Source organism: Globicephala melas, chromosome 5 (assembly GCF_963455315.2).
Source record: "Globicephala melas chromosome 5, mGloMel1.2, whole genome shotgun sequence".
Lineage (NCBI taxonomy): Eukaryota > Metazoa > Chordata > Mammalia > Artiodactyla > Delphinidae > Globicephala > Globicephala melas.
In genome coordinates, this window is record NC_083318.1 from 60,128,591 (window position 1) to 60,149,944 (window position 21,354).

Sequence of the window (21,354 nt, forward strand, 5' to 3'; positions counted from 1 at the left end):
GATAGTATTTGGGAAAATGAAAAGTACAAAGAGGTAAATACACATAAATGAAAGGTACAAGCCATTTTTAGGGGAGAGAAAGCTCAGTAATTTCCAAATGATCATTTCAAAGGTTTGTGGAGTGGAGGGCAGACACTCATATATATTCAATTCTAGAGAAGCTGTTAAAAATGAAATGACCACTAGCAAATTAAATTGTGTTGGGCACAAAGTATATTCACTTGCCATGTTGCAAGCACTGTAAAATCGTTCACTGAATTTTCATAGCAATATTTATCCCCAAATTACATTTGTGGTGAAGGAAAATTGATGTGAAATCAAAGCCTACCCTGGTCATGACTGCTAGTGGCTTAGCGTACTACTTTATTTTGCTCTTAGGGCTACATTTCAAACTGTTTTATTTGTTGGAGGAAATAGTGAAATCAATAAGAATACTCTCAAAGTCTATAAATGACTTACTGTGAATGAAAAGAATGGGGTTAAAGTTCCTTTATCTGAACAGCATCAAAAGAAATACAAAACAAGTTAAACAAACCAAAAGAGCATCTATAGATCCATTATTTATAACATCAGTTTTGCAAAATAGAAAACTGATTCCAAAGTACTTTCTGTCATTCTGAACGAAATATATCTTTGTGACGTGTTTTGAATTCTAATCCACATTACCATTACAAAATCTATAGAAATCATCTAGCTAGGCAGTTATGTCAGAATTTTTATTGGAAATGTAAAACAGTGAAGATAAAAAAAACTTTGGATCAAGTGCCTGAAATTTTTGGAAACCAATTGTGGTTTTCCAATTGGCAGAGGGTTTGCATGGAATTTCCTAGTTTTTCCAAAAATTGACTAAGATAGTATACTCATAGATCAGCTCCCAGATATCCTTTCAGCCACATTCAGTGCTGAGAGTTTTAATTCCTGGGTTATTTGAAGTATTTGTGCATTTAGATTATAGCAAATTGTAGATACTTGCTGTTGTGGTTAACTTTATGTGTCAATTTGACTGGGTTAAGGGATGCCCAGAGAGCTGGTAAAACATTATTTCTGGGTGAGGGTATCTCTGGAAGAGATTAAAAGAGAGAAAATAATTATGAAAGAAGAAAAATTAACATTGACTATATTTAGACTTCATTATTAGATGTGCTTTTATTTAAATATATTATTAATGTAGGAATTCTTTCAATAATGATATTTGAGAATTATGTTCCAGATTCTTTTTTAGGTTCTGCAATTGCAAGAAAAATTTGTTCTTACTTTAGTATAGTTTACAATGTATTAATGAAAACTTTGTATTACTGAAACTGTTGGAGATAGTTTTGATTCCTATAGTATTAATAAATTATGTTTTTGTAAGTAAAAGGAATCATTGAGCCAATAATAATTTAAATACCACTTTTTTAAACATCTTTTTTGGAGTATAATTGCTTTACAATGTTGTATTAGTTTCTGCTGTACGACAAAGTGAATCAGTTACACGTATACATATATCCTCACATCCCCTCCTTCTTGCGTCTCCCTCCCACCCTCCCTATCCCACCCCTCTAGGTGGTCACAAAGCAGCGAGCTGATCTCCTTGTGCTATGCAGCTGCTTCCCACTAGCTATCTATTTTACATTTAAAAAACCCTTTTCTTATTTAACCAGGTATTAGGGGAAATTAAGCTTCCTGCTTCTGATGTAACATGTTTGGAGAAAAATGACTCCTGAGAAGCTGGTCTGGATAATTTGATAATTTGCAGTAATAAGGAAAATTGATAATTTACAGTAATAAGGAAAGTACTGTCAAGGTCTCAGCATCGGTATACATGAAACTGTTGTATAGTAGTTTCAGCTCTTCCCGAGGAGGTTAAAAGACAAGTACACTGCACTTTTAAAGAGGAACTTTATGACATTTCCTGTCAGTCATATTTACTCCACGTGAAAGAATATCATGAGCTTGATAGTACTCTCTCCCAAGAACAGAGATTAGTTTGGATTGAGTGAGTTAGTTTCTGCCAGTTCTTTTTTTGCTCTCTATAAGCATTTATTATATTTTAGTGTATGGTGTGAATAATCTCTAATTTGAAACATGCTTTCAAGGCTAATGAAAATTTTAATAAACTGCTCCAAAAGTCATTTGAAACTGTTTATCTCAATGTCATTAAATAAAATGACATCAAATGGAATATATTGTTTTGTAACTGAAAACTTAGAGAATTAGAAAGCCTGTGTATTTAGTAAGAGGAGTCAGGGGTAAAGAGTAAAGGAAAAAAGACTGTCTCTCTAGGACTCATCAATAGAAACTTTGATATGATTGAAAAATAGAAGTAGCCCCTTAATTTACAGGAAGTTCAGTGTGAAAGAAGGGAGGACAAAATAGTACTCATGGATGAGGGTGTTTCTGGCTTCTCAGTTAGAGAATTTACATGATTTGAGATGTTCATCATAAAACTTCAAAACATTTTTTTTCCTTTTTCACTTCTCAAAATTAGCAGTTGGTTCACATATTCAATTTAAGAAATTACAATATTAGTGATGAAATTTCTTGAAATACAACAGTTTTAAATGAAGAACTTGCACATATTATGTTACAAAACTCATGGTCAGAAAGTGACATTGCATTTCTCCTTATTCAAGAAGAAATTATCTGATAATTGACAAAATGACTTTTTAGAGATTTTAATATATGCTAGATACCAAAATTATAAAACTTAATCTTCAATTCATTATGAATTTATTCCTTGAGCAAATATATAGTCTGTTCAAATATAGCTACTGCCAAAATGCAATCATTTATGAATTGTTTTTAACTTCGTAAAATGTCTAAAGTAAGTAATTGAAAATTGAAAAGTTTAAGGCTAACACTAAAAGCAGAACTAATTAACAACTATTTTTTTCTTAATTTAGAACCTGTGAAAGCATACATAGGAAAATTACATTGCTATATACTGAAGCTTTCAAATTAATTTCACCTGGAATGTTAGGAGCACGAAAGGACTGAGATTAAAAGACTCACTTTTCCTTTATTAAATATGTTCATAAATATAAAAATTTCATGATTCTAATTTTTAAATTCTAATTCAGTAATGAATTTTTAGATGTGTCATTTTTTAACAGAGTTTATTTACCAACAGTTTACTCAGAAAGTAAACATGCCTAGTTAATTTTAATTGATATTATATGAAAAATAATAATTTATGTATGTTATATTGGATCTCTGAATTAGTACCTTTTTTGTTATTTCTTGCCTTTCTTTATTGAATCTCTTTTATACCTAGGAAAATTTCCCCCTAAGAATGTGAAATTATGTCATAAGCGTTTCATGTGTTTAATACATGGTGATATAGATTTGGTGTTTACATCTTATTGAAATATGTGAATAGGCATATAATGCCTTGTTCTAAACAATAAACTCATCTTTAAGTGAAGACGTCATTGCTTTGCTGAGTTACAAGGAATTGCATGCGTCAATTTGTCCTGATGTACTAGAGAAGAGTTTTTATTTTGTTTTGTTTTTGTTGTCTCCTTCAAATACCTTTAACAGCCCCAGATTTTTTTTAAAGGAAACTACTTCATCCAGCTGCTGTTGAAAAAATAGCCTAGCAGTTCTTTATGCATTGGTTACTATATTGTTGCCATGTAAATCATCTCCCTAGTCACAGTTGAGTAGATTACAGGATGGATATCAGCCAATAAGGGAAAAAAAATCTTCCTAAAGAGTATCAGTAGTTATTTGGGCCAAATCATATTCTTTATGAATAAAGGAACTGACACTGGAGGATATACATACAGAAAAGACAATACACACATATCATGGACAATACAAGGCATGATGAACAAAGTTACATATTATCAAAAGTTATGATTAATGAGCAGATATGAGGGAGTGAAATGGAATAAAAAATGAGGTTGTTTGTGGCCAGATTAGAAGAGCAAAAATAGAGAGGATCTGAGTTATCAGGGTGGAAGTCCAAGAACACCAGCTGTTCAGCCACCAGTAAGATTACCTGATTATATTATATAGCATGTTGGAAACATATGCATGCTTGGAAGAAAAGAGTTTCTATCAGAAACTTAAAACAATTGTATAAATTTGGCTTAAAAATTCAAATTTTATGTATTATATAGTCTCCATGGAACATCACTGATCTAGGAAACTAAACTGTATTTCTAATTAATTAAAAACATTAGGGCTTCCTTGGTGGCGCAGTGGTTGAGAGTCCGCCTGCCGATGCAGGGGACACGGGTTCGTGCCCCGGCCCGGGAAGATCCCACATGCTGCGGAGTGGCTGGGCCCGTGAGCCATGGCCACTGAGCCTGCGCATCCGGAGCCTGTGCTCCGCGACGGGATAGGCCACAACAGTGAGAGGCCCGCGTACCGCAAAAACCAAAAAACAAAAAAATAAAAACATTATTTTATTAAGCACCAAGTATATTTTATATACTTGACATGTTAAATATAACAGCATGAATTTTCTTTATAACCATGTTGAAAATGAAAAAAGAACAGTGGCTTTACATTTTGTTGCTCATTTGGATTAATGTAGCAGAGTGGATCTCACAATCTGATGTATACCGGAAGAACTGAGGAACTTGTTAAACAATGGCTGTGACTGGCTTATTTCACTCATTAACGTCTTCCAGGTTCATCCACGTTGTCACAAATGGCAGCATTTCCTTCTTTTCATAAGGCTGAATAATATCCCATTTTCTTTACCATTCATCAGTCAGTGGATACATGGGTTGTTTTCACATCTTGACTATTGTGAATAATGTTGCAATGAACATGGGAGTGCAGATGGCTCCTCGATATTCTTTTGGATATAAACCCATTGATTCCACTTACTTGGGAATCTAAAGTAGTCAAACTCATAGAAGCAGAGAATACAGTACTGGTTGGCAGTGATAAGGTGTTGGAGGAAATGGGGAGTTGTTGTTTTTCCATGGGTATAAAGTTTCAGTTATACTAGATGGATAATTTCTAGAGATCCACTATACAACATGACGCCTGTAGTTACAGTATGGTATTGTGCACTTCAGAATTTAAGAGGGTAGCTCTTATGCTGTGTTCTTACCCAGAAAAAAACAACAAAAAGCTAAGGACACAGGAAACTCTGGGAGGTGTGGATATATCTATTACCTTTATTTTGATGATGGTAACATGGGTGTTGCATATTTCCAAATTCATCAAGTTGTACAACTTAAATATGTGCATTTCTTCTTATATAACAATTATACCTCAATAAAGCTGTTAAAAATAAATTATTGATATGGCTGGGCTCTAACACAGAACCACTTAATCAGTCTAAAAATGTAGATCTGTGTTTGTTAAATATGCTACATTGTAATTCATATACATGGGCAACCTAAATTAAAGACGATCTCATTGATCTTTCTTTAGGGTTTGACTTAATAATTATACTTAAAATATATTTGTTGATATATATTCATGGAAATAAAAATTTTAATTTATAAAAATGGCATCATGTGAATTATAACATATTTATTTAATTTTAGACTCAGCATTTTGAGATATTACTTAATTCTTCTGAATCATAATTTATATTCAGAATTCTTACATTTCTTGAATCTAGAATGTCCAGTACCAAATTAATTGTTTCTATCGTATCAATTTGTTGGAAGATAAATTGTATGTGCTTATTTTGCAGAGAAAGATAAATAGATATTATGGCACTCTTTCAGACATTAACAATCAAATCAAATCAAATAAGCAATCAAATCAAATCAAATAAGCAATCAAATCAAATTAACAATCAAATCAAATCGAATAAGCTACTTACATTTCAGCTACATTGTAAATCAGTAGGACATAAGATTTAAGACTCAGGTTCTGCCCTTAAAATATTTTTGCACTGGGGGAAGATCAACGAACTAACAATTGAAATTTTTGCCTCTTCTTCCAGAGTTAACAGAAACCTCCCTATTTTTATTTTTAGTGTATACTTCTTTTCTTTAGTTAACTTCTCAACAACATTTAATACAGTTTATCAACCCCCTTAACTTGGAAAGACTTTTCCTTTTCTTGATACTCTCTTGGTTTTTTCTCTTATATCACTGGCCATTTATATTCATTTTTTTGTTTGTTTGTTTTCATTCCTCCTCCTAAGATGTTAGAGCTTTAGAAGTTCTTCTCAATCTGTTTTCTCTCCCAAGATGATTGCAAACAGTCTATACATTTAAAATATAATACATACATGGCATACACACACATATACATTTTACATTTCCTGTTCATATCTCAAATCAAATTCATAGGAGTCACAGCCCTAGTCTCTCTCTCACCTTTCATACACAATCTGTTTTCAATATGACCTCTTCTACCTCTAGCACATGGCCCTTATTTGCCTGTAACTCATTTTCATTCCCAGGATTCTAGACAAAATCTCCCAACCATGTACTATGGAACACTGTGCTCCATGGAAAACAACAAAGTTGTGAATAAATAATTTTTAGGAAATGCTGCTCTGATTTAGAATATATTAGCATATTGAGTCACATTAGCACTATAAAATATCAAGCACATTAGCATATTGAAGATTCCAGAGGAGGGACCTTCAAGATGGTGGAGGAGTAAGACATGGGGATCACCTTCCTGCCCACAGATACATCAAAACTACATCTACATGTGGAACAACTCCTACAGAACACCTACTGAAGGCAGACTTCCCAAAAGGCAAGAAAATCCCCATGTACCTGGGTAAGGCAAAAGAAAAAAGAAAAAACAGAGACAAAAGAATAGGGACAGGACCTGCACCTATGGGAGGGAGCTGTGAAGGAGGAAAAGTTTCAATACACTAGGAAGCCCCTTCAGTGGTGAGGAAGCTGGGGAGGGAAGCTTCGGAGCCACGGAGGAGAGCAGAGCAACAGGGCTGCAGAGGGCAAAGCGGAGAGATTCCCACACAGAGGATTGGTGCCGACCAGCACTCACCAGCCTGAGAGGCTTGTCTGCTCACCCACCAGGGCAGATGAGGGCTGGGAGCTGAGGCTCGGGCTTCGGTTGGATCGCAAGGAGAGGACTGGGGTAGACTGCGTGAACACAGCCTGAAGGAGGCTAGTGTGCCACAGCTATCCAGGATTGAGTCAGGGAAAAAGTCTGGAACTGCCTAAGAGTCAAGAGACCATTGTTTCGGGGTGCATGAGGAGAGGGGATTCAAGCACTGCCTAAAGGAGCTCCAGAGATGGGCACGAACTGCGGCTATCAGCGCAGACACTAGAGACGGGCAAGAAACGTTAACGCTGCTGCTGCAGCCACCAAGAATCCTGTGTGCAAGCACAGGTAACTATCTACACCTCCCCTCCTAGGAGCCTGTGCAACCCACCACTGCTAAGGTCCCGTGATCCAGGGACAACTTCCCCAGGAGAACACATGGTGTGCCTCAGGCTGTTGCAACATCAGATTGGCCTCTGCTGCCACAGGCTTGCCCTGAATTCTGTACCCGTCCCTCCCACCGACCTGAGTGAGCCAGAGCCACATAATTAGCCACTCCTTTCACCCCTCCTCTCTGAGTGAAAAAAAGAAGCCAGAGGGTGACCTACATGCAGAGGCGGGGCCAAACCCAAAGCTGAACCCCAGCAGCTGTGCGAACAAAAAAGAGAAAGGGAAATTTCTCCATTCAGCCCAGCAGTAGCGGATTAAATCTCCACAATCAACTTGATGTACCCTGCATCTGTGGAGTACCTGAATAGACAACGAATCATCCCAAAACTGAGGCAGTGGACTTTGGGAGCAACTGTAGACTTGGGGTTTGCTGTATGCGACTATTTTCTGATTTTTATGTTTACCTTACTATAGTTTTTAGTGCTTTTTATCATTGGTGGATTTGTTTATTGGTTTGGTTGCTCTCTTCTTTTTTTGTTTTTTAATTACTTTTTTTGTTTTTTAATTACTTTTTTTGTTTTTTAATTACTTTTTTGTTTTTCTATTTTAATAATTTATTTTATTTTTATAACTATTTTATTTTACTTTATTTATTTATTTATTTTCTCCCTTTTCTTCTTAGTCATGTGGCTGACAGGGTCTTGGTGCTCTGGCCGGGTATCAGGCCTGAGCCTTTGAGGTGGGAGAGCTATGTTCAGGACATTGGTCCACCAGACACCTCCTGTCCCTACGTAATACCAAATGGCAACAGCTCTCCCAGAGATTACCATCTCAACACTAAGACCAGTTCTACCCAACTGCCAGCAAGCTCCAGTGCTGGACACCTCATGCCAAACAACTAGCAAGACGGGAACACAAACCCACCCATTAGCAGAGAGGCTGCCTAAAATCATAATAAGTTCACAGACACCCCAAAACACAGCACAGGACGTGGTCCTGCCCACGAGAAAGATAAGATCCAGCCATATCCTCCAGAACACAGGCACCAGTTCCCTCCTCCAGGAAGCCTACACAACCCACTGAACCAACCTTAACCATTGGGGGCAGACACCAAAAACAATGGGAACTATGAACCTGCAGCCTGCGAAAAGGAGACCCCAAACACAGTTACTTAAGCAAAATGAGAAGACACAGAAATACACAGCAGATGAAGGAGCAAGGTAAAAACCCACCAGACCAAACAAATGAAGAGGAAACAGGCAGTCTACCTGAAAAAGAATTCAGAGTAATGATAGTCAGGATGATCCAAAGTCTTGGAAATACAATGGAGAAAATACAAGAAACGTTTAACAGGGACCTAGAAGAACTAAAGAGCAAACAAACAACGGTGAACAACACAATAAATAAAATTTAAAATTCTCTAGAAGGAATCAACAGCAGAATAACAGAGGCAGAAGAATGGATAAGTGATCTGGAAGATAAAATAGTGGAAATAACTACTGCAGAGCAGAATAAAGAAAAAAAGAATGAAAAGAACTGAGGACAGTCTCAGAGACCTCTGGGACAACATTAAACGCACCAATATTTTAATTATAGGGGTCCCAGAAGAAGAAGAGAAAAAGAAAGGGACTGAGAAAATATTTGAAGAGATTATAGTTGAAAACTTCCCTAATATGGAAAGGAAATAGTTATTCAAGTCCATGAAGCGCAGAGAGTCCCATACAGGATAAATCCAAGGAGAAACATGCCCAGGCACATATTAACCAACTATCAAAAACTATCAAAAATTAAATACAAAGAAAACATATTAAAAAAGAAACCTGTTTGCAGAAAACTGTAAAACACTGATGAAAGAAATTAAAGATGATACAAACAGATGGAGAGCTATACCATGTTCTTGGATTGGAAGAATCAACATTGTGAAAATGACTATACTACCCAAAGCAATCTACAGATTCAGTGCAATCCCTATGAAACTACCAATGGCATATTTCACAGAACAAGAACAAAAAATTTCACAATTTGTATGGAAACACAAAAGACCCTGAATAGCCAAAGCAATCTTGAGAAAGAAAACCGGAGATGGAGGAATCAGGCTCCCTCACTTCAGACTATACTACAAAGCTACAGTAATCAAGACAGTATGGTACTGGCACAAAAACAGAAATATAGATCAATGGAACAGGATAGAAAACCCAGAGATAAACCCATGCACATATGGTCACCTTATTTTTGATAAAGGAAGCAAGAATATACAATAGAGAAAAGCCTGCCTCTTCAATAACTGGTGCTGGGAAAATTGGACAGCTACATGTAAAGAAATGAAGTTAGAACACTCCCTAACACCATACACAAAAATAAACTCAAAATGGATTAAAGACCTAACTGCAAGACCAGACACTATAAAACTCTTAGAAGAGAACATAGGCGTAACACTCTGTGACATGAATCACAGCAAGATCCTTTTTGACCCACTTCTAGAGAAATGGAAATAAACACAAAAATAAACAAATGGGACCTAATGAAACTTAAAAGCTTTTGCACACCAAAGGAAACCATGAACAAGACGAAAAAACAACCCTCAAAATGGGAGAAAATATTTGCAAATGAAGCAACTGACAGAGGATCAATCTCTAAAATATACAAGCAGCTCATGCAGCTCAGTATAAAAAAAAAAAAATCCAATCCAAAATTGGGCAGAAGACCTAAATAGACATTTCTCCAAAGAAGATATGCAGATGGCCATCAGACACTTAAAAGGATGCTCAACATGACTAATCATTAGATAAATGCCAATCAAAACTACAATGAGGGACTTCCCTGGTGGCGCAGTGGTTGAGAGTCTGCCTGCAGGTGCAGGGGACACGGGTTTGTGCCCTGGTCCAGGAGGATCCCATGTGCCGCGGAGCAGCCGGGCCTGTGGGCCGTGGCCGCTGGGCCTGCGTGTCCAGAGCCTGTGCTCCCCAGCGGGAGAGGCCACGGCAGTGAGAGGCCCACATACCACAAAAAAAAAAAACAAACTACAATGAGGTATCACCTCACACCATTCAGAATGACCATCATCAAAAAATCTACAAACAACAAATGCTGGAGGGCGTGTGGAGAAAAGGGAACCCTCTTGTACTGTTGGTGGGAATGTAAATTGATATAGCCACTATGGGGAATGATATGGAGGTTCCTTAAAAAACTAAAAGTAGAACTACCATATGACCCAGCAATCCCACTACTCACATATACCATGAGAAAATCATAATTCAAAAAGAGTCATGTACCACAGTGTTCATTGCAGCACTATTTACAATAGCCAGGACATGGAAACAACCTAAGTGTCCACTGACAGATGAATGGATAAAGAAGATGTGGCACATATATACAATAGAATATTACTCAGTCATAAAAAGAAATGAAATTGAGTTATTTGTAGTGAGGTGTATGGACCTAGAGACTGTCATACAGAGTGAAGTAAGTCAGAAAGAGAAAAACAAATACCGTACGCTAACACATATATATGGAATCTAAAAAAAAAAAAAATTGTTCTGAAGAACCTAGGGGCAGTACAAGAATAAAGACACAGATGTAGAGGGTGGAATTAAAGACATGGGGAGGGGGAAGTGTAAGCTGAGACGCAGTGAGAGAGTGACATTGATATATATACACTATTAAATATAAAATAGGTAGCTAGTGGGAAACAGCTGCATAGCACAGGGAGATCAGCTTGGTGCTTTTTGACCACCTAGAGGGGTGGGATAGGGAGGGTGGCAGGGAGACACAAGAGGGAGGGAATATGGGGATATATGTGTACGTATAGCTGATTCACTTTGTTTTACAGCAGAAACTAACACAACACTGTTTAATTATACTCCAATAAAGATGTTAAAAAAAATTCCAAAAAGATTTTCAGTAAATGCGGATTTATAAATTTATGTATCCCAATGTTTCATCACTGTTTTTGACCATGGAACCGTTTCATTCTACATAGTAATATTAATATAGTTGAAACTGGTGACCTTGAAACACTAGGCCATTCAAAAATCTAAAGGTATTCTTGTAAATTATATTTGGCTATAGCCATCATATACAACAGGATAAGATTGAAGGATTCTGCCTTTGTTTTTCTTAACCATGAATAGCATCAATATCTTAAAAATATTTTCCAACTGCCTCTACATAGCATTCATAAATAAAAACATTTTCTTAAATTCTATATTTACTGGCTTAGTTCCTTTGGCCTAGTTCCATAGCCAAAGGAACTATGTCTCAGCCCTGAAATTTGTTTAAAAAATTAAGAACAATCAGTTCTGGATGGTTTAGACATTGACCTCTTGCAAATGAGGAAACAAGGGAAACAAAAATACTCATTATGATTTCAGTGCAGTGCCATGACTTTTTTCGCCACAAATATGAGTCTCATGGAAGTCAGTGATAAATAACATTGATTTGGAAGCTTAGAAAGGCTTCTGAATTTCTGATTCTTAAAATTTGATAATTTTATGATCTCAGCTCAGTAAATTAACTTCTCTGTGTGTCAATTGCCTCATCTGCCAAATGGGATTTTTAGTAGTATATTTCCTAGAATTGTGAAAACTGAGTCAGTCCATTAAATTTTCTTGGAACAATGCCTAGTACATAGTAAGCACTCAATAGATATTACATTATGATAATGAAGGTTAATTTGAAAAATTTACTAGATGTTTATTAATTTAAATATTTATTGAAATAAGACTGGAAATTATAATTTTATTTTTATTTTAACATATACGTAGTGAACAACATCACTTGCCATGAATAAACTGACAAATGTATTCCAAATAAGTTCTTAATTACAGCTGTCATTTCTGGGCTCAGAGTGAGAGTAACAGCCACCTGCTCTAAAAGTGACACTAGCCATATTAGAACTCAGTGCAAGAGACTGTAAGGCATTTACCAATCCACTTTAATTCAATGTTAAGTTTAATAAGACAAGAACTTAATACTCCGTCTTTCAGTAGAAATGATATAATAGCACTGGATGTAGATGTCTTTCAATATATCTAATGCCTTCATCATATAAAAACAGGTTATGTATGGAAATAATCTGTAACATAAAATATTAAAATAATAAATAAAATATTACTCCTGTCAAGAAACAATATCACTGTTAAAATAATTGGGATACTTAAGATTTGAACATAAATGTAGCGTGCATTGGTATGCAGCTGAGGATTACAAGTTTAGCAAAGAGAAGATTTAAATCAAGATAATTCTGCTTGGAGACTTCTATTGTATCTTTTTCTACATTGATAATCAGGTTACATGATTCATCATCATTAACAGTTTTCTTCTGAGAGAAATATTATACAATACTTTGAAACTAATCTATACACCCTGAGGATTTTGTTTGTTGTTTGCTTGCTTGCTTTACCCAAATCAAAACACTACTGCAGATACATTGTGCATAACAACCAGGTTTGTCACAGTGGTACACTGGAGAGGACTACCTTAGGACTGAGTGGAAAAATCACTTTCCTTTTCCATTTTCCAATGAGTAAATGAGTGGTTGTTAAAAAGGCAGGTATGATTAATAGTTCATATATGGTTTCAGGAGCTTCTAACAGCATAAGAGTGAAATCAGTTATCAACAAAATATAATAGCTATTTTGCAGAGTGAGTGGGATAACATATAGCTTGAGAGACTTTTGCTTGTGTTAAGAGGTCAGTTCTTTCCAGTTTGAAAGAAAATATGTTATTGGATTAGACGGACTAAAATAAATAAAATAGGCATAAATAGAGATCAAAGAATCAGCGGGGTTATTTATTTTCCCCCAGCCATATGAATATTCTTGCCCTTATGATGGACACCTTTTAGTATTTTTGGATCTCAAACAATAGTGTAAGTTGTAAATACTTTTGTAGTTGTTTTACAGATACAGGTTTGAGGACTCCACTGTCAGAGATTCCTATTAGTAGGTCTTGATTGGGGTCAAGATATCTGATGTGTTTTAAGAGCTGCATAAGAATATGATGCTAACTAGCCCAAGGTTTAGATGCAGGTAATATCACTAGTAAACAGAGGGTACAGAAAATAAACCTGATAGATTCCAAAAGTATCCCCAGAAAAGAAGCCACTACAAGCAATGGAAACACTTCTCTGCTGGAAACACATGTATTATGGAGCCTTGCTACTCAAAGTGGCATCAGATAAAAAGACCAGTAACATCTGCTCACCAGGAAGTATTTTGGAAATGCCCAGTCTTAAGCCCAACACCTGTCTTACTGAACCCAAATCTGAATTTCAATAAGATCCTCAGGTAACACATTAATGTTTAAGAAATAATGAAATAAAAGGAACAGAAGAGGTACATCTGCTCTGTCATTCTACTTTTGATCTGGAAAATATGTGGTCCTATAATGTGATTTCTGCATAGAAATAAATCCTGCCATTGTATGTGTGCCATTTGGTTTTTGCTTGTTTGTTTTATTGGCAACATATTTTCTTCCTGAAACATTATTTAGCATTTATTAATGTGACTACATCGGAAAATAATTCACATTTATCTTCAGGTGATGAAAAATAAAATATACTTATCAGTAAAAGGACAGGCTATCAAAATTCGTAAAACCTCAGGGAAAAACTAAACTCCTGCTCCCTAGATACTAATTTTTCATTTGGTAACTCAGTGCACTAAATGGTAAAAATCCATTGTTTTTAAAATCTATCAGATTTAAATTAGAACTCATGTAGCGTTAATGTGTAGATCAGAAAGGTGGTAGACTGACTTGTTGAGAAGCTAAGGCCTAGAAATAGTAATAGATTGCTCTTTTGGATTTTTTAGGCCTTTAGCTATATATTCCACTCACAGAAAAATTAACTTCCTAGAGAATTCTGTTGTGTTAGAAAATGCCATTAACTCCTGATAGTCATAAACACATTAAATAACAGCCGTTGATGTTGCTTTGACAGCTCTAAAGAATTTGTATGCAGTTTTAATGATGGAGAACCTCACTCATCATAATTTCTGAGTGTGGAATTGATCCTTGGAAGAGAGGCTGATAATTTGATTGTTCTATAATGTGTTAGTGCATAATTTCAGAAAGAGAAATCATTTTATGAAGAAACGAATTACATGCAAATGACTCTTCACAAGATGTTAATAAAATTAGAAATACTTTTCAAAAATGAAGAAAAAAACAGTGTGAAGTAAAATGCCTTAAAAGGGTAGATGGTTAAAGAATACTATAGACATACTGTTATCCTGGGAAAGTGCATGAAGGAATCTATATCAGGGAAAGGAAACTTGTGCTGTTTCATTTTTTTTTTTTACTGTATCAAGAATATCTTATTGTCCTTTACTTAACCTTCTGAAACCTAAATGACAATATGAATTGTGAAAATTTCAGTTCATATTGGAATTAAATTGGTCTTTGTGGGAGACATATCACAAAGTCTCTCCAAATAGAAAAAAGAATTCATACTTTACTTAATACTTAATACTTTACTTAATAAGAGAGCAGTGAAAGAAACATTCCCATCTTACAATACATATTTATATCTTGTTAAAAAGCATTATCAAAAATAAGCCAGTATCATCTAGAATGTTAGAAATGATTTTAAAGAAAAATAAGTTGGGCTTGATTTAACTGTAGTAAAATAATATTTTACCTTAATTATCATTGCTTTTCCTTTTTTTCTATATGCTCTCTTTTCTTCTCTTTCTGAATTACTGAAGCCTTACTTTGAATAAAGAAATTGAGGTGGACTGAAGGTGATCAGGTTTAGTCTTCTAAACTGTGTAGTCCTGTTATTTATCTCAGACATCAAAAAATTGTCATGTGAATATTCAAAGATGTGAAAATCAAAGCCAATTCCCCCCCCAAAAAAAATCCACTTAGAAATCCTTACTTTGCAATTAAAAGCATATATATTTTTGTTGAGTAATTAATTAATTAATTTTATTCTTAGTTTTCTCATTAGAAAAACAGGATTCTTTCATATATACTGTCATAATTTTGCTTTCAATAGCTTCCCATGTTTATTTCTCATCTGCTTTCACAGAATCCTATCCTTTCTTGACTTTCTATACTCCCATGCTGATTTTTTTTCTCTTTAATCTCTCTTTCTAAAAAATTTTGCAAATATTTCTTAAAAATTTTAGAAAATCCCAAAATGCCTAAGTCGTAGAAAATGTTCAGTAAATATATTTTTTAATTAACTAAGCTTGCTTCAATACCATTTTTCTCTGTTTCTTCCTTTCTATGCAGATTTACATGCCTGTCTCTTTCTCTCTCTTTCAGAAGTAATTTCCTGGACCACACACACACACACACACACACACACACACACACACACACACACACACACAATTCCAAGTCTGGTAAATATTATTAAGAAGTTCATATTGCTATTCAACCTGTTTTAGGGACATTTGTCTTTATAAATTAGGTCAGGTGATGCTTCCCTAAGAAATGGGACTTGTAGATATGATTAGGCAAGTATCAGAGATGCCACTTGGAAAATCTCAATAAAAAGATTAAGAGTGAGTGTTGACTATTAAATTTAGTAAGAGAGAAGTTATTTATGGCTTTGACCAATAGGTTTACCAGAGAGTAGGGAGAAGCACATGTGTGATTGATTGGAATAAAGAGATGATAAAACATGGGAATTTAAGTCTTACATTTATGTAGCTCCTATTAGGAGTTTTGCTGTGGAAGCGTTCATGAAGATTTGGGGGAATGGATGGAGGAATACATAAGATCAAGGAATGAGTTTTTCTTTTGTCTATCAGTGTGTTTTAAAATGGTGGTTCCTGAAGCATGTTCATTTGGTATTAGGAGTGATACAATATAAAGGGAACAAATCCTGACACCAGTGGGCAGGAGAATTTTGTGGGTTTAAAGGATAGTGAATGTGGTTTGATTTTTTTTTTAAAGTGGAGTGGCCTCAGCTAGATATGGAGAAGAATTCATTTACTAAAATGGAATAGATTGTATATGGGTACAGTTGCAAATATAAGTATTTGATGGTGGAAAGTATCAATGGAAGAAGTGCTTTTCATTTGATGAATTTATTTGCTCAATGAAACATGATTTAATATCTCTAAGACTGAAGAGTGTTGAAAGACTGAGGAGAAAAAACAGTGAAACAAAATCACTGCAGGAAGTTAATACTATTGAGGGAGAATTTGGAAGCAGGTGAGGAGTAGGGAGAGCCTTGGAGTTAAATCAGGTTTGGAATTTTCCAGATGACCTCACTGAGAAAGATAAAGGAAAGGGAATTAAATTTGTAAGCTGGTAAGCATTTCCACTTATTGACAAAGTAATCTAAGCATGGTAAATAAAGATTTAAAAACATAACAGAAATAATAGAGAACATAAAAAGTGATGGTGTCAGTATATCACTGAGATACCTCAGTGAGTCAAAGGATTTTTGAACTGGCAGTCCTAGAATAAATAAAGTAGAATGATTTTGGGTGATAGTCAAAGAGTGGATGGTTTGAAATAAATAAATACTATGAAGGGGTTGTGACTTTTGTTTTAACTAGATTTTGTATTACCAATGTTTTTAACACTTCACTGCCTTCCAGGTAGGTTTTAGATATAAACTAAACTCCTTATCTTTCCCTACAACTAACTTCCTGTTTTAGTCTGACACATCCCTACTTTTCCAACCCTGTTTAGATGGAAAAAGAAATAATTTTACAAGATTCTCCTATTAAATCCTACTTCTGCTTTATATCCCAGCTACTCTCAGCTTTAAGCTTAAGTGTTTCTGACATGCAAAAATTAACCAGAAAACCGGAGAACAGATTAGGGATGCTGGTTCTGTGCCTTCTCCATGCCCTTTTTTACCTTAAATTACCATATATTACCTAAAATTCCAATTGTCTCTTTTACATGTCTTTGTGCCTTTGAGTTTCTTTCACTATCGTATAACCGTACTTGGAGTACCAAACACAGTGGGGAGAACATAACATGCTACAAATAATTTGTTTTTTTCAGAAACACATGCTTACACTTGCTAAACAACAAACATCTTCCTTTCTCTTGACTTGCTATGTAGCATAGGTTTGTAACCTGAGTAATCAGAAATTTCGCTGGTGAAACTAAATTTGAGAGACTTCCAGATCCTCTTATCTTCATTAAAAATACATGGTATTTTATAAGAGCTAATTATTGTTTCACATATGAAATATATTTGTTCTTAGCCCAAGGGACAAACAGATGACAGGGCCGCTTTAGAAGGTATTATTTTAATTTAATAGAACATAAATTAGAGATAGGTTGATTCCAAGTATTTTTGAAACTACATAGAATTCTAAGTATTCTATGAAATCAAAGAAATGTCATAAGTTGGGATGCTGAGAAAATGATTCTCTCTCTCTATACACATGCACACAAACATACATGTATGTAAGGGTCATGGAGATTTTTATTATAAATGCACATATATTATACGTATGTCTGTGTGTAGTACCAAATATCTGTGCAGCACAGATGGACATTTTAAAGATTCCTATTTTAAAAAAATTATGTTTAGACAATATACAAATTGTTGATTTCTGTTTTTATAGGGCTTTAATAACAGAAGTTAATTTTCTCTATGCATATTGATGTCTTAACTGGTGTTAACACAACACATATTTTAAGCAAGTAAATCAGTTATTTTTTTTCTAATTTCTGAAAATGCATCCATGCATCATGAAAGCCAAAGAATTAAATGACATACAAGAAACTTCCTTAAAAAGTGATCCATTTTTAATCCTATGTAATGCAATATCTAGATTCATGTTGGTTTCTTTATGGAAATTTTTTTAAGTAAATGTATTTTCTAGGTATATTCTTAGCACATCTCTTGGCAGAAGAAAAAAATGATATTTAGAACTAATGGTATTTATTTTTGATTAGATAGGCTATTACTAAATATCCTGGGGTTCATATTTAAAATACAAGGTCCATGTATTCCAGGCACATATAGAATTCATGGAATATGATATGCACATTTCTCTGGTCTCCAAAGATTCTACTGTATTATAAGCCAAGAAGAATATAAGCACGTTTTGTATATTTTCTAACTCATGTCACCTCCTTGCCCTCTTAGATTTTGTGACCTTCTTTCAAATAAGAGAGATTTTTGGAGGAAGTTTCGTACAATCTAAGTAGTTTCATCAGTCTTTCCCAATACACAACCAAGCTTGAATTTTTATTAGATTGCATTATTTTTATATTTTAATGGCCCTGGAAAACTGAAAGAAAAAAACATAGACATGCAAACCACATTTATAGGCTGCCTTAACTCACATAAAAAGTATTATTGAATTTTTCAAGACCATTTGCAACCTGGATAGATACAATATTGTAATCTGGTTGATTTAGCTATATTTAAGGAAAGTCATTTGCTCACTTATCACATAAGTAATAAATTAAATCATGTCCACATAAAGAAATGAAACAATGCCTCACTACATTAAATGGGTGGTATAATTTGCACCCTAATTTCAAGGAGGGTAATAGGGAAGGCAATGGTAATACTCTTCCATTCCTTATCATATCATGTATGTATCTTATTTTGTTGAGAAACATTCAAGATGATATAAATAAAATAGAAAAATTTGTGAATAATTTACTATTGAAATTTGTTCTTAAAATGCCAAGTAATATCTTAGTACAAGTAAAGAATTCAGATATTTTTGTATTTTCAGGATCTTCTTAATGTCAATAAATATTTAAATAAGGGTCTCTAATATGAAAATGTGATTAGAAAGAAATAAAATAGTTCAATTGCAGAAAAAAGTAGATATATAAAAATGTAAGTGGGCAAACAAGCCAGCACATGCTAAATAACATGTGGATTAGATGGACATATTGTGTCTTAGGAGTCCAGAGCTATCAATCTCCATTTCTGCTACCATTTTTCCAGCCTTTTTTTTTGCATTTAATATCTCGTGTATTTAATTGTTTACTACTCCTTTCTCCACTAAACTGTCAGATTATCTATTTTGTTTGTTTTACATTTCATCTGGCTCACTTCTGTACCTACAGTGACTAGTCAAATGCATAGTACCTAGTATTTTTTCAATCAGTGTGTGTAGAAGACATCAATTCAGAAGTGAGAGATGAGAAAAATTTAATGAATATTAGAGGCCCATTGGTTTATGTTTTTCAAAAAGAAGAGAGATGGAGCACATTTGAGGCCCATAGTAGTATCTGTGTTGGGAATGGGATGACAGGTGGGCAGACAGGCATATATATCAGTTGGCTTAAAGGTGAGATTCATGTATAGATTACCAGGAGATAAACTGGAAGTGCCTTGTTAAACCAGTGTAGATCACTGTGAATCTAGGTTATGGGGTTTGGATTATATCCAGCAATAATAAATATACAGATAAGGAAAAATATATCTGACATGAATAATACACTGTTTCCAATGTAAAATATCCTATTAAAGATACATTTCCGGGGCTTCCCTGGTGGCGCAGTGGTTGAGAGTCCACCTGCCGATGCAGGGGACGCGGGTTCGTGTCCCACATGCCGCGGAGCGGCTGGGCCCGTGAGCCATGGCCGCTGGACCTGCGCGTCCGGAGCCTGTGCTCCGCAACGGGAGAGGCCACAACAGTGAGAGGCCCGCGTACCGCAATAAAAATATATATATATATTTCCAACAAAAATATAAAAATTTGAATTATGTTGGAAGTAAACAAATTGGTAGTACAATGATTTGTTATGGCTGAGCTTATGACTAAGCTAGTTTTTGTTTACTTCTTGTTTTACTTTTTTTTTTAAATCTAACTCCCTGGCTAAGCATCCTATTTAGATTTGCTTATACAGCTAACTATTACTGTGAATAACTTCCAGAATGGCAAATTAGCCTGGCTAAATTAACCACCAGAATTCTAGTCTAATCCTGTAGATGTATTCCTGATAATTAACAATCTGTGAGCAGCTGCATTGTCCGATATCCAATATACAGCACAAGGAAAATGATATTTGTACATTGTGGGTTTCGTGGATTAAATGAAGAGCACTTTTTTTTAATTAATAGCTACACTTTTCATAAATTTTATGAGTTAATAGGGTTCAATTAATGTTGCCAAGTGGTGTGCTTCATGCATATGTCTCTGGGGTTTTGCGAAGTTGAGAAGAATGTATAATGAATGGTTGAGCAGTTATATTGGTACCCTAGTAATTAGAGAACGAGTAATTAATGTGCATCTGTGTTAGGCTCCTGGGTACTGTCAACGACCCTGTAGTGTGAAAAAAAAGAGAAATTATGTGCTTGGCAAGGGAATACAGCTTTTCTCTTTTTCTTAAATTTTAGATCTACATCTGTGTTTAATTAGAAGAAGAAATGAATTCCCATTAACACCATTAGGCAGCACGCTATGATTGGTTAAAGCCTACATGGACTGTGAAACTGATCTAGACAGCCAGGAGATTATAATGGAATTTTTTTTTTTAATCTCAGAAGAATTGTTTTCTAATAAAATAAGGATGCTGAATAGTCCCCACCTGGCTCTCTGTAGAACACCTTCTGCTTTTTACTTTTGGCTGCTTTCTAAAACTATGAGTGATCTAAGCAAAAATCTTCTGAGCAAAAGTGACTTACCATACCAACCAGTGGATTTTTTTTTCCTAGCTATAAGGGGCGAGGTGCAATAGCATCACCTTGTAATAGGCTCAGTATATAAAAATGTCACATACATTAATGACAGCATAAAATAGTTTACTAAAAGATAATAGTCACGGATGTTACAGATGACTAGCTGTGCTGATGCTTTAGTTTCCAGAGAGATTCAAATTAAATTGCTTTTATCTCCTGAAGCAGAATAACATTTCATATTCCACATGATAATAAAATGTATCCTTAGGGCAAGTAGTGTGCCTGTGCTTTTAAAATGAAAAAGGCATGATTTAATTAGTATGCAAGAACATAGAGATTTTAAGAGAAAGATGATTCTCTTGAGTGTTCTTATTCAGTGGCCCTCTATAATTCTGCTTTTTGAGAGACTCCTGAGTGGCTGTATTTGTGATTAAACATTGCCTTTACTTGAAGTTTTGGTAATA